Below are 15,032 nucleotides of genomic sequence, written 5' to 3'. Positions count from 1 at the left end.
AGCCCTCTACCTGTGTTAATTCAGCTCATCCTCACGACCCACTACAAAGCAGGTACTGTCTGTATGTCCATTTTACAGGTGAGAGAATTAAGAGACAAATTTTATTTATATCTATTAAATATATTTATATGCACGACACCTTCTTTATCCATTCCTCTGCTGATGGACATTTAGGTTGCTTCCATGTCCTGGCTATTGTAAGTACTGCTGCAATGAACACTGGGGTGCATGTATCTTTTCTAATTATGGTTTTCTATGGATATATGCCCAGGAGTGGAATTGCTGGATCATATGGTAGTTCTATACTTAGTTGTTTAAGGAACCTCCATACTGTTCTCCATAATGGTTGTACCAACTTACATTTGAGATTGACACATACACACTACTATATATAAAATAGATAACTAATAAGGACCTACTGTATAGCACAGGGAACTCTACTCAGTACTCTGTAATGACCTATATGGGAAAAGAATCTAAAACAGAGTGGATATATGTATATGTATAACTGATTCACTTTGCTGTATACCTGAAACTAACACAACATTGTAAATCAACTATACTCCAATAAAAATTTAAAAAAGAAGAAAAAGAAAAAAAAGGCCTAAGACTAAGACCACCATGCACATGTCACGTTACCTCTTTGAGCCTCAGTTTTATCATCTGTAAAATGGGGGAAAGAGTTTATTAAGGGAACCTCAGAGCTACAGTGATATCAAATGAGGCAATCAATGGGAAGGAAACATTTCTCAAGTTCACAGTTTACAAAGTATTCCACGTCACTTGTTCCTCTCGAGAACCCTGTATTTCACAGAGAGGACTGAGAGTCAGTGAATATGGGATCCAAACCAAGACAGGTATGATATTCCAAAGGCTGTGCTCTTCCTTGGCTCAGCAGACAGCCTTCTGGAAACCATCAAGCACAATCAAGCATGAGGCACTATCAGTGTTACGGCTACTTTTAGTGGAAGATGCGTCGCTCTCTGCTTTTTATGTAACCCAGTCTTTTATGCCAACGAGTTATAAAGCAAATCTGGTGGGAGTGGGGCTGGGTAGCAATAGAAGGGAAAAAGAAACAGAAACCCATGTGAGCAAATCACTTCCTTCCTACGAACCATTTTCAGGATAAAGGCCACATGGGATCTACCAAGCCCTTTAGAATTTGATCCACGTCTGGCTTTCCAGCCTCATCTCTCATCAGCTCCCTCCCTGTACACTCCATACCTTTCTCTCAGAGGCCAAGAGATCTGCTGGGCCACAGAGTGGCTAACATTGCCACTCCAATGAAGATGGTCTCCAGGAAGGCCACAGAATATGAATGGTACCCTCTGAAGATGTACCATGCTGTGGTCCTGGACCAGAAGATCTGCCAACAGAGATGCCCCTTGATGGGAAGGGAGAGAACCTGGGAGCCAGTAGAACAGGCAGAGAACAGACACCCTTGGACCAGGGAGAAAGCGAGAATATGCAGGGTCATTTGTTTGGTCCACCTGTCCTCAGGCAGCATTTTAATGGAGACATGTGGAGCCTGGAAAAGAAGCCAGCAGCAGAAGCGGCCTCCTGGGTTGGTTGAGGGTCCCTCCCTACCCCTGGCCTTTCAGTCCAGGGCATTACTGTCCAGTGGTTATCAGGAGGCCGGCAGAGAAGGGTGACCTAGTCCTTGCCCCTGGCCCATCGCTAGGAGTCAACCTTCCCATGGCATTTTACCTAATTGATATTAACAGTTGCTGCCATGTATTTGAGCACATACTAAGTGTGCTTTCACAGCCTGAACCTTTCTAATGCTCACAGCAGCTCCTAGAGGGCGGCATGATTATCATTCCCATTTTACAGACGAGGAAGCTGAGGCTTACAAAACTAGTGAGTGGTCCTTACTAACCCACAGCCTGAATTCTGTCTACCAAACCATGGTGCCTTTGCATAAAACACAGATACCTGCTTGACCGTCTCAGTCCATGGCCAAAGGCAAGAAAAAGACCCTCAGTGAAGAGAGCAAGCATCTGAGGTCTGGGTCAGGGCAGGCTGACCTGCAAGCCTACAGACACTAGCTTTGTGACTAAGTAGGATGCCCGCCTCTGGCTTGATAGCACTGCCAAGAGTCCTGAAATGATGAGATTTTAAGTATAAGCGTCTAAAAGGAAATTCTCCTACGGGGATAAGGAATGTCCTGGTCCAAACCCGTTCTATTTTTTGAAGCTCAGCTCAATTGCCACCCCTTCCAGAAAGCCTTCCTTGATCTACCCTCCTCCAAAGTTCGCTTTTCCTCCACTGAACGCTAACACAGCAGGTAACCTAGACGGCTCACCTTTTCTGTCTCCCCCAGAGCATGCATACTTATGTCCCCACCTTGCCTCCTCTAGTAGGTATAAAAATCCCTGCTCCCTCTGTGCTGTTGATCACAGGTCCTAGATGAAGCAGATGCTCAATGTAGGTTTCTTGAGCAAGTGGCTCTTGTGAGTGGTCTGGGCAATCTGTCCAGAAGGGTAAGGCTGGTGGGGAGGATTTTTGTATGCCCAAAATGACAGCAGGCCACCTGGGCTCTCTAGGCCAGGGGTCCATACAGCCCTTTACTTACTTGCCTGGAACCAGAGTCCCAGATGCTTCAGCTGGGCTCTCTCTTTCCCTTCCATTCTGAGAACAGTAGGAAAGGGGATTCTGATGTCTCCCAGGTTTCCCAGGGAAAGGCTCTGTGTTTGGGGGCTCAGCAATGGGAGTGCACTCATAACCCCAAAAAAGACATGGCCTTCCCAAGGAGCAAATGTTTTCTCTGGTCTGAACGGAGACTCCTTTCTGCTCCTATGGCCAGGAGGGAAGACAGAGAGGAGAGACCTTCTTTTCTCCCCTTATCCTCCCCAATCTATACTCTCATCTTTAGAGGGAGTTCAGAACCAATTCACTCATTCAGCATGTACTGAATCCCCTTTCTGTGCCAGGACCTGTAAGCTGGGTGCTGGGAATACAATGGTGAATGAGACAGTGATGGCCTAAGAGAGAGAACTCTCTTGCGGTTCCTACTCACTGGCTGGGTGGCCTCCAGTAATTCACATCACCTTCCTGGCCCTTGGTCTGTGCACCTGTGAAGGGTGCACACATTCCTGCGTCACCACTTTCTGGAGGATATCCTTTGCTCAAGTGCCAAATACAGAGTGAGCCCCTACTGTGCCCTGAGGGGAAGGGCCCCAGCGCCATTCACCCCAAATCACCGGTAAATATTTATGGAATGTGGGGGGCAGAGAAGGGAGAACAAATCAGGTAGGTGGACCTCTTGTCTGCACAAGCAATGGCTTCTCTTCTGCTACCTGGGAGTAAGCACTGGTATATTTGCAAAGCTGTGGTGTAATTCTAATTTATACCCTCTTTTCGCAGATACAGCCACTAAGTATCTCTCTGAATCAAGCCCAGGTATGAGTCATTTTTACTGTTACATTGCACACCTCTGTCAGTAAAGGCCACTTGCTTATCTGAGTTTTGCAAGCCCGGTTTTCCAGGAAGGTTTTTTGCTTCCTACCAGTTCTCACGTATATTTACAGTTGCTGGTTCCCTCCAACACCTCAGACGTTTTTCATTTTATATGCACAAAAATCCTGAATACCAAATGCCTCTGGGCTGCATCTCCCTGAACTGGGATCATAGTGAGGCTTCTTCAGTGGGCTGGGCAGAGCAGTAGGTGATAGAAGGAGACTAGGCTTTGATGTCAGACAGCCCTGGGTTTAAGGTTTGGCTTTGCCACTTATAAGCTGTGTGACCTTGATCAAGATACTTAACTTCTCTGGAGCTTCAGTTTTCTTATCATTAAATGGAGATAACGCCCATCTTACAGAGCCATTATGAGAAGTAAGTGAGATCATATATATATATATATATATATATATATATAAGGTTCTTAGCATAGTGGCTGAAACACAGTAATGCAAAAAAAAAAAAAAAAAGTAACTATTAATTCCACGGTTATGGTAAAGCCATGCTGAATGGATAAGGCATAAAGTGCTGAACTGTCACCGTGACGATTACTCTACAGCATTTCCAATAGGGGCGCCAAAGCAAAAAACCTGGAGAGAGAAAGAGTAGGAACACGCCGGGCAGAAACATGGTCCTCTTCTTTTACAGGTGAATCCCACTCTGGACAACCCCATTGGCTTTCAGGAGCCCTGGTCTCGGGAAGGTGCTTGTAGCTCGACGTGCAGATCAGAAGCAGTGAGAATGGCTGCAGCCTGCCACGCAGCACTAAACCGGACACACGGGGTCTCCATGTCCTCAAAGAGTAGGGCCCCTTTCTGCGTTAGGTAAGCATCTCAGAGCAAACCAGGGTGCTGCTCTGTCCTGGGTTCACGGTGTACCCTAAGGAGAGGGCCCCTGAGGTTGTTCAATCAATCAGCAATAGAACAGCCCTGTGTTGTGTGCAGGGACTTGGGGAGTTTTAAGGATGAGCCCCGGCCTTGACAAATAGCTGGTGTTTGGGGGACAGATGTAAAAGGAGTACCAGAGCGGAGCTCAGGAGCCTCCCAGACCTAAGTTCAACCTTGGCTCTGTCTCTGACAAGCTACATGATTTGAGGCGAGTCACTCAAGTTCTCTGAGCTTCTAATTCCTCACCTATAAAATAAGTATACAGTAGTAATGTAATAAAAGGAAGGGCTATCATCAAATGAATAAACAGATCTAGAGATGAAAGAAATATGGTCTCTGACTTTGAGCTGCTCACAATTTAGTAAAAATAAGACACACCATTAGATACTACACAAGATAGTAATTATGATGAGATGATAATAGTTAACATTTATTGAGTACTCTCTATGTGACTGGTTCCGAATGGTTTATTTATTTAATCCTTATAACACCCCTATAAAGAAGGTACTAGTTATTATTACTCCCCAATTTATAGATGAGGAAACTAATGTACAGAAAGGCTAGGAACTTTGCCCAAGATTCCTAAACCACTGAGAGATGGAGCCAGAACCTGAACTCAAGCATCTGGCCCCCGAGCCCCCACTCTTAACCACCCTGCTTTACGTACATGGAGGGAGTGGACGCGGGGAAAGTGCCCACACTGATGCCCATCACATGGCGAGCGGTCCACAAGCGCTGGCTCCCAGAATCCTCGTTGGCCTTACACTGCAGCCCCGCTGGAGCTCAACGGAGCACAGTGAGGGCTGCCAGCTTGACTGTCAGGCTCGGGGCAGGGTTTATGGCAAGCGACATGTGCCCTGTGTCTAAAGGCTATTCTAGGCATTGGATGAGGCATGTGTGGGGGTCCAGAGTCGACAGAGAGAGAGAAGAAGAGAGTGAACGTGAGGCCGGCTTGGGCATTTCTCTAACTACTGTGGGATGGCTGTGAGGGGCAGTGGCAGGAGGCCAGGTGGAGACACTGGGAGCAGGTCTGGGTGGTGGTCGCCTGGAGATGCCAAACAAAAGAACTTGGCCTTTATCGGGAGGGTGGGAGGGCGCTCCGATGGGCTCTGAGGCGGGAGGGCCATGATCACACCAGTGTTTGAGGCAGATTCCTGGCGGCCATGTGGAGAATGAACCAGGTGGGGGCAGGCTGCAGGCAGGACCCAGACTGCCTGTGGGACGCTTGACTGCTAGCGAGACTCCAGTGGAGCGCGTCGTTACCCTTTTATAAGAGCACATTCATGAGAAAAAGACATAAACTTCCAGAGCTTTGGCTCAGGCAAAGAATCTGAACGTGTCAACAGCTCTGCGATCTAGGCCGGCACTGGCTCTGAGAAAGGGTGCCAGGCTGGGCGTCCACCTCCAACCCCGTGAAACGGCCGCCAGGCGCCGAAAGGTCTCCTGGCCGCAGAGTTAACGACGACCAAGCGTGCGCTGCAGTCATTAATCGGGCCCTAAAGATTGTCAGATATGAAGGATGATGGTATTTAATTATCATAAAACACAAATACTCCAGCTGCCTGAGAATGCCAAGAGAAAGAGTGATTTGGCTTCCACTAAAATGCCATCGGCTACCACTAACTCGGGATGAGGCAGTAGCGGTGCTGAGAGCTCAGCTAATGAACCTTGGCCTCCTCGACCAATCTAGAGAAGCCAGAGAGCTCTCTGTCACCACAGTCGGCAGCCGGGATCTGACGGCTTGACTTCCAGCCTCCGCTCTGCCTCCTCCAAGCTATATATAATCTCGGACAATTTACTGAACCTGAGTTTTGGTTTCTTGTCAAATGTCTATGAAAGCACCTCGCACACTGGAGGGTCCTGTGTAAGAGAGAGAGCTATCAGCATTATTCTTATGGCCTCAGAAGGAATAAGAACAGTGGCGTCCGAATGGGAACCACTGGTCTGAGCACGAGGCCAGGGGCTGCATTTGTGTGTTTTCTCTGCCCATCCGTTCTCTCCCTGAACACATGCTTTCTGTTCACTTTCACTGCTGTGCTGTTGGTTCTGTGTCATGGCCCGTGTGCAGGGCCTCTAAACAGGGAGGGCCCACAAGGGCTGGGGCAGCAGGCTGGAGCTTCCTGAGGCTACTCTCCCAGTGCTCTTGATGGGGAGTAAAAAAGGGCACCCTGAGGTCACAGTGTGGCTTTTCTGCTCCCTCGTTCACTTAGGGCAGCACTTTGAGTGAATTCAGACTGTTAAAGTGCTTGTATGTGAGAAACAGCAATGAAGGGACAATGCCTTAAACTAATGCAAAAGCCCCACTGTACGGTGCAGTGGTTTTCCAAATAGGGCCGTCTGGAAATGCGGAAGGGGCTGTTTTTTGGTTGTTCCAATGACTGGAGAGCACACCTGGTGTTTGGCAGGCAGGAGGGGGCCAGAGAAGACAGCTGCATGCCATGCACAGGAACCGGTAATCTTAAAGGTGATCCTAAAGGGTATGCCATCCAGTCAGCGGTTAGCCTAGTCCTAATTAGTCTAGGATGGGTAAATAGCTAATAATACACGATTTTATTCCCTGTTTGCTTCCACCCCCATCCCCAGTTTCACTCACTCTCTGTCACAGGAGGTGACTGCTAAGGGCTGCCATCACCTGTGTTCCCTTGACCCCTGGCTTCCAGAGAGGTTTGGCTAATCGTTAGCACAGCAGGACGCTGGAAGGAGGAAGGGGGAAGCGGTTGAGGTCACCCCCGGCCCCATCCTCTGAAGCCCTGCTTCAGGGCAGTGTCTCAGGCAGTAGCCTCATCCCACAAGGCTATAATGGGTTACGGTTAGAGTGGTCTGGGGAAACTTCTAGGAAGAGCGAGACCTTGAACTGGGTACCGAGGGAGAGACAGGGTGAAGGTATACGAAGGGAAGGGAGCAGGCATTCTTGGCAGGGAGCGGGTCCAGCAAAGGCCCAGAGGCTGAGAGATGCAGGCCCCTAAGGGACACCTGGGCACTCGGAGTGGAGAGCTGTGGGGGGAGCAGAGGGAGAGGCTGGAGCCCCCCTGCAAGGACCTGGAGCCAGAGGGGCAGCTTTAAGGGTGTTCAGAGGGCTCACCCCAACTTCCAGCCTTTTAAAGCCAAATGTCAGAGTAGTCACAGGAGTGAACCAGAACGCCTAGGCTTCATTACAACGCACTCAGGATTCCTCATCCAGCAACGAATGCTCTCCTAGGGTGGGGTGTGGGTGAGGGACACCCTGCTGTCTTCACCAGACAGTTGAGGAAAGAGCAGAGTCAGGAGTCTCTGTCAGAGAGAGGTATAGTCAGCACTGCTATTTCCAGAGTCACGGTAATTTACAATCTAAGCCAAGGGCATCAAAAGCTGTCTGTTCCAAGCATGCGAGTGAACAACCTGGCAGGGCCACCATCTGAACCTGGAAGAACTCTCTCCCAGTATACTTCATTCTTGCGCTTGCCCCTAACACCTGCTAATTGCTGTGTGACCTGAGGCAAGGCACTTAAGCTATCTGAGCTCCGGTTTCCCCAACTGACAAACAGGAGGAGGAAGGGGTGGGAGTTCCTCTAATTCTAAAAGCAAGGCTGAGTCATTCTTGGCAGATGAACCCGGGAAATCCATTAGTGAACATCTGCTTGCTAAAGACGCGCACAGCAAGTCGGCGGACTGGATCGTGCTGTGCGACTGGGCACCAAAGAGGGCAGAAAGGTGGCCTGGAAGGAAGAGAAACGTGGTCCTTCTTTCCTCCCTCCCTCTCTTCCTGCTTCCCTGCTTTCCTTCCTTTCACAAAAGTCACTCTCCATAAGCCCTGTGCTTGATACTGGAGACCCAGAGTTGGATTAGTCGAAGCCCCTGCCTGTAAAATCTGAACAGACCGATCAGGAAAGGTCGGCTACAACCACAGGGGATCTTTCCTGGGTACATGGCTTTCCCCCAGCTTAAAGCTGTGTCCACCTTAGGGCAGAACTTGTCCTGGGAAAGCTTTCTGCTTGTCAATTAAGTTTTCTTTCCTTCCACTGTTACCTTCCTGCCCTTTTCAAAAATGGTCTGACCCATAAACTGTTAGGTTAAGTCCCAAATCAATAAGGAGCCTTACCTATCAATAGGAGTGTGAGTGTGTGTGTGAGTGTGTGTGTGTGTCAGTGTGTGAGTGTGTGAGTGTGTGAGAGAGAGAGTGTAGGAGGTGGAATTCAGTTCAACAGGAGGCTGCCGTGTGCTGGAGCAGATCTAATGCAGTGGGCTGCATTCATAGAGGGAAAGCACGAAGGAGGGAGGTGAGGGTCAGGCTGTGCTGATCAGCTGGAATGGGGCCAGAGGAGGGACACCTGGATTGGGGGTCATGCCAGTGCTGTAGACACTGATCCCCCCCCCGCAGCCTCTGGAGCTAGTCAGTGTTTTCCCTGGCTTCCTTGGATGGTGAGGGGTTTAGAAACTGTGTTCCTATGGGGATAAACAGAGGACCAATGTTGTTAGCCTGGGGAGGAGACAGGTTAGGAAAAGGGATTAAAGAAAGAGTGTGTGGCTAGGAGTCCAGCTGAAATACACCACATGCCTATGATAAGCTTTCCCAGTCTCGTCACTTAGGCCACACAATTCATAGCTTGGAAATTAAACACCCAATTATGGGGTGCAGTAGAGAGTCCTAGACTGAAGAACTGTTCCCCGCTGTGGCATTAATACACGCTGTGGCTTTGGAAAACTCCCTTCCCCTTCCCGGGCCTCAATCTGTCTGAAAAAGGAGGTTCCTTCATTTGATAGATGATCTCCTGAGGTTCCTTCCAGCCTTTGAGAGTCTGATTCCTCGTGGCTTCCCTTGTTCCTCTCGGGGAATTTTCTGGAAAGAAGGAGATGGGCAAAGCACTACTGCTGCCTTCAAAGAGCCAAAGGACGGAGGAAGCGGCACATCTACTCCATGGGCTTTAGGAGGAAGAATCGGGGCCAAGCCCAGGAGGTTACCTGGAGGGACTCGCAGCGCAACTCCAGGAAACCCTTCTTCCTGCCAATGAAGTGGTTTGAAATAACTAGCCTCAACCTCCTCCCTGAACTTCAAGCCTCTGCCGCTCAAATGAAATTCGTACGGAGCGTTCTCCAGTTGGCTCCCTCTCCTGTGCTCCTGATCTCAGTATTACCACCTGCTGCCACACCACCCACTCCATCCATCAAAGCAGGCGGCTGGGGATCACCGTTGCCTTCTCCCTCTTTTTCAGGTTCAACAGCTTAGCCATGATTGCCATACTCTGGCTTTGCCTTCCACATCTCTGGGATTCTCACCTCTCCCACTGTCATGACCTCAGCTCATCAGTGGACACCCAGACCAGGGCCATAGATGACACTGGGGTCTCAGCCCACTGGCTCACCCCTGCTCCAGGTCACTCCCCTGCCATAAAGCCTTCTATGGCTCCCCACTGCCCACAGGACAAGACCCTCACCATCTGACCTGAGCCCACCCACCACTCCAGGGCTGCACCCACAGCTCACTACTCCCCTCTTTAAGAAGGTGCCAAGGTTAATAGGCTAATTATAAACCACTCATGAAACGGCTCACTGCCTGTCTCACATTCACGGCTTTGCACATGCCTTTTCCCTCTGCACGGAAGGTGTTTTTTCCTCCTTTACTGGTTAACTCAGACTAGAAGTTACCTTCTCTAGGAAGCCTTTTATGACCACCCCCTCAACCCCCGCCCCCGCCAGTTTGCGTTCAAAGCCGCTTTTCTGGGCACTTCTAACCCCCATGGCTCACTTGGAGTTATGATCACTTGTTTGCATAACTGTCTCTTCTACCAGACGGTACGCTCCAAGCGTGGAGGTCTTATCTTCATACATCACAGGCTGTGAGGCTAGAAGCATGACTCGTCTCTCTGGGGTACTTGGCGGGCTCTTTCACCTGGGTGCTGTCACTGGTTCCCAAGGGGCAGGGGGTGGTTTGGGCGCTCTGGGCACCCTGATCTTTCTCTTTACACTTGACCTGATGTTCTCCAAACTGCACAGGTTACACAGCTGATCACTGAGGCTGGCATCAACTCTCTATTTTTTTATCAATGGTTGAAGAGGCCACGAAAAGGAAATCAAGACCATGAATCTCAAGGCTCCCACAGGGAAGAATCTATTTTGTTGAAATCGACACCAGCACTGAAGGTCAAGGTGGTTTACTGGGTGGTTTTCCTTACCATACTCCCCAAGCCCGCCCCTCCCCCATTACATGGGCCCTGCAGGAGGCTAAGTACCAGCACATGGAGAGGCGAATTTTCATCCATCATGTTCACATCCCTCCCTCCATTTTATATCCATCAATAGTTCTGAAGAAACTGCCTTCTCCTGGAAGAGACACTGACGTGACTAGATGAAGCGACAGGCTGCTAGAACCCCCGGAGCACTACTGCGTGTGGTTAAGCGCCACGGCTGAGGCTCAAGCTGCCTTGGGTTCAAACCCACTTACACACTGGGCCGCACTACAGATCTTTTTTGGGACCCCAGTTTCACGCCACTGTGGCCAGGAGGGTGAGTGCTGAGTTGGAGGGAACTGAGTTTGAAACCAGGTTCCACCACTTACTAGCTTTATGGCTGGCTCTGGGTGAGTTTTTAACCTCTGAAAGCCTTGACTTCTCCATCTGTAAAATGGGGATAAGGGCGCCATCTGCTTCTTGGTCTTGTTTCAGAGGTTTAGTGGGACGGTGCATGTTGGGTCCTGAGCACAGGACTGTCAAACAGAAGGGCTCAGTTGAGGTTAACTATGAATTTCCTCTCACAGTTCCTTAGAATCCCATCGAGTTACATTCCGCTTGGGCTGTGGAATCCCCAAGGGCAGAGATCTGATCTTTTTCACCCAGGGCTTGGTCTTCACCGTATCTTTAGCTGTTTTCCCTCTAGAGGCTATTAAGGTACCAGTAAGTGTTTGTTGAATGAAACGAAAGAAGCCCTTGTCCATGCAGGGTCTTTGGGTCTGGGCACGAGGAGGCTATCCGTGGGGAGGAGAATGAATATTTATTGACACATGACTATAAGCTGGGCCCTCAGAAAGGTTTCCTCATTTCATTTTCAGAACAACACTAAAGGTGGCTCTTAATTTCCCCATTTTACAGACGAGGAAACAGCCTCATCGGCCTGCTCTGCCTTTGCCTATGACTTTTGCAAATGGGGTATCTCAGGCCTCAACATTCGGGGCAACCTTATGAGATATGACACCTTGATTTACAGAAACCTGCCCAAGGTCGTATCACTAGGAAATGATACAAAGCCAGGATCCCAGCACAGATCACTCTGCTCGCTCTACTCCTGCAGGGGATCAAGCCTCCTAGAGGCAAAGGAAGAAGAAAAAGTAAATTCAGAAGTACTTAAGCTCTATGTATTGAGCAATTTATTAAATGCAAAACCTCTCGTGTATTTTTGCTTTGATTGAGCAACAGTCATGTCAACAGTTCCGTGGATGAGGTGTTTGGGAACCACAAAAGCTTTACTGTTTGATGACACACCCGAATAACAACACTGAGAGGCAGGTGTTATTATCCTTTTACACACGGGGAACCCGAGGCCCTGCAAGGCTAAGAGGCTTGCCCAGGTGCAGAGCTCCTAAGCAGTGGCCTCCCAGCCTCTCGAAACTGCATGGAAACACACACCTTCTACCTCGGCAGAAGGGCACCCACCCAACCCCAGCAAGTCACAAGGCAGCATGAGACCCCCCGCCCGAGTGATCCTGACCTTTTCCCTCAGGCTGTCAAAGGTCCCACTTCCGGCATCCAACTAATTATACTATCAGAGAGACGCTTTCTATCATTTATGACATGACCACGTGTGGCTTTTCCTTTTGATACAAGCTCAGGAGATCTTAGGCAGGTATTCCACCCATCGATGTCCATGAACCAAGTCATACTAGGAACAGATAAAAGGCATTTGTCCTCCTGAAGTCCTCGGCAAAGTGTCCAGCTCAATCCCCAGGCCGCGCAAATGTAATCATAGCACTAATAATGGCCTCAAAGGCTTACTGAGCTGCCAGCTACTCTGCTAAGCATCTCTAATGCACTTCTTTACCCGTTTCCTCTCCCCAAGAGTCGAGGTCGGTGTATGAGGAACACAACACAGAGTGGTAGGAGTGTGGGCTCTAGAGCCAGGCAGCCTGGGTTTGAATCCTGGCTCCAACACTTCCTAGCTGTGTGGCCCTCTTTCCCGACTTCAAATATGGAGATAGTACTCGTGGGGTGGTTGGGAGGATTCACGTAAAGCTCAAAGAGCATGCGTGGCACACAGTAAGGACTCACCAAATGCTAGCTATCGTTATGTCTATTTTACAGACGAGGAAACTGAGGCTCAGAGAGACAACTGGCTCATGCTCCATTGCTGCCCAGTGCCAAGACTGGAATTCAGATCTAACTTCAACTCCCGTGCTCTTAATGGCTACGGCTCACTTTCTGCCCTTCACCCTACAGTTCACCAGCATGGCAGGTGCTCCCAGACGGTATGATGACTACTGTTATTCATAGTTGAGAATGCCTCGTTAAGTGCTATGCTCCTGGTCACTGCCCTCCCAAGGTGACCGAACTCCACCTCGTGCCCCTTCTCTTCCATGGCGTCATGAGCAGCTTACAGAGCAAATCCCCGCAGCCAGGGCACAGACGGCACTAACTTCATTTTAATGCAAAAAGCGTACAGTCTGTGGGCACCGCCTGGGCTCATTCCCCAAGTCAATTCTTTTCTCTTGGCCGTGGAAGATTTTATTTTTCCAATTTCAGAATCAACTTACGTTAAAAAAGAGAGAGAAATCCAATCAGCCCGGCTCAGGTTTGCGAAACAAATGATGCAGCTGGCATAGAACCTTAATCAAACAGTTATATTCATAACCACAGTTATCGCTGCTCTACCTAATTTCTACAGCCCAGGGCCTCCTACAGAAAATGTCTCTTGGCGATATAGGATGAAATGCAGAGGCTCGCTGACGCTGCTGAAGGGGTGTAGAACTGCAGGCCTGGCACATTAATGAATCTGAAGCAAATCTGGATTTGGAGGCATGTCCTCCAGGAATTCCACCCACACCTCAATGTCATACTACATTTTCTTTCTTTCCTTTTTTTTTAAATAAGGAAATGGAAGAAGTAAACTTTTGCCTGGCTGCTTCCTTTGTTTTCTGGAAGAAATAAAGTAGAAAGGCCAAGCTTATTGTCCTGAAGAGGACAAGTGCTTCAGAGTCTGGTTGACATGGGCTTGAATTCTGGCCCTGCCATTCATCAGCTGTGTGACCTAGACAAGTTACTTAACCTCTCTGAGAGCATCAACAAAATGCAGATAATTATTCCTACTCACAGACTGAAAATTAAATGAGAGAACAGTGAGTTTCCTACTAGACTGTGAGCTTTGTATTCCCAATGCTTAGCACAAGTACTACTTTATTGCAGGTCTAATATAAATGTTTACTGATTGTGCCTACAATCCTACCGTCCATTGTTTACTGAGTGATTACCATGTGCCAGGGATGATGCTAACTTCTTTACAGGCATGATCTTATTTTATCCTAAAAACAACCCTGGAAAGCATGTATTATGATCCCCCTTCCAGCTTTGAGACAACTAAGGCGTTGAGAAGTTACGAGACTTGTCCCGAATAACACAACTAGTAAGAGGGGAGCAAACAGGAATCCCACCATCACAGAGGCAGGGCCAAACTCACACCCAGGCCCGCTGACTCTACTTCTCTGTCCTGCCCCCTCCTTTCACAGCACCCATCAAACATCACACACAGCACATTCTTAAGGATACTTGTTTCCCCTTTCTTCCTCCTTTTGTCCTCTCATGTTTTAGATTTCCTTGGGGCAACTCAGAAATCAGGGTAATATTTCAGGATATTTTGAGGGGCTTAGTCATCATTTTCAGCCAACATCTGTTGAACATTTGCAGCAGGGCTTGCTCTCGGTTAGTTCCTGGGCAGACACTTCTCTCCTTGCTGGGGCTTCCCAGATTCCTGGACTACCCAGAAGAAAGAAAAGTGAGGGATCCAACTCTCCTGAATGACTTTGGGGAAGAGAAGGTGCCCACCCAGGTACCTGGTGAGTCTGATTCAGCCTACTTATGCCCCTGCCCGTTGGCAGGGGTAGGCCTGGGCCCTAGTTGCAGCCCTTCCCTGATCTCGCTGGAATCTGGTGCAGTCACCCCACCTCTCTGGGTCTCAGTTTTTCCCTGTGTGGACGGAGAGTATTAGACCCAATTCATTTGCTCAGCAAATATTTCTGTCAGTTGTTTCCAAACTCTTCACTCCTAGAATCCTACTAATAATCCCCTTACAATTACCCTATGTTTTAAGATACTTTGTTTCCAGCACAAGCTATATTGATTAACTAATCATGAATTGTTCTCCCATTTTTAAATCAAACACATGTAAAACTGATGATCAGAATTTCTGACAGGACCGAGGGGATTCAGTGAATGGGTCCCTAGCAGCCCGCTCACTGCTGACACGCAGTAGGCCCTGGGTTCACTAAACGAATGAGTGAATGAATGAACGGATGGATGGATGGATGGACGGACACCTGGTGCTAAGCAGAAGGGCACTAAATGGTGGGAAAATACAGAGTCAGAACGACCTGGATCTCGATACCAGCTCTACCATTCACAAGCTGTTTGATCTTGGATAGGTCACTTACCGCCCTAAGGCTCAACCTTCCCATCTATGACAGGAAGACACTTAGCTATGTCTTGCAGGACCATTGTAAAGTTGATTAAT

The 15,032-nt window shown here is 48.8% G+C and overlaps 1 protein-coding gene across 1 annotated transcript in view; it reads right to left on the bottom strand.

Annotated features, from left to right (window-relative positions):
- Positions 1-15,032, bottom strand: part of TENM4 (teneurin transmembrane protein 4) — a 739,181-nt gene that overhangs the window by 238,595 nt on the left and 485,554 nt on the right. The gene's annotated exons all lie outside the window — the stretch shown is intronic.

Source organism: Tursiops truncatus, chromosome 8 (genome assembly GCF_011762595.2).
Source record: "Tursiops truncatus isolate mTurTru1 chromosome 8, mTurTru1.mat.Y, whole genome shotgun sequence".
In the NCBI taxonomy this organism is placed as follows: domain Eukaryota; kingdom Metazoa; phylum Chordata; class Mammalia; order Artiodactyla; family Delphinidae; genus Tursiops; species Tursiops truncatus.
The sequence above is the reverse complement of the archived record's forward strand: the minus strand, read 5'-3'. Positions and strand labels throughout refer to the sequence as shown.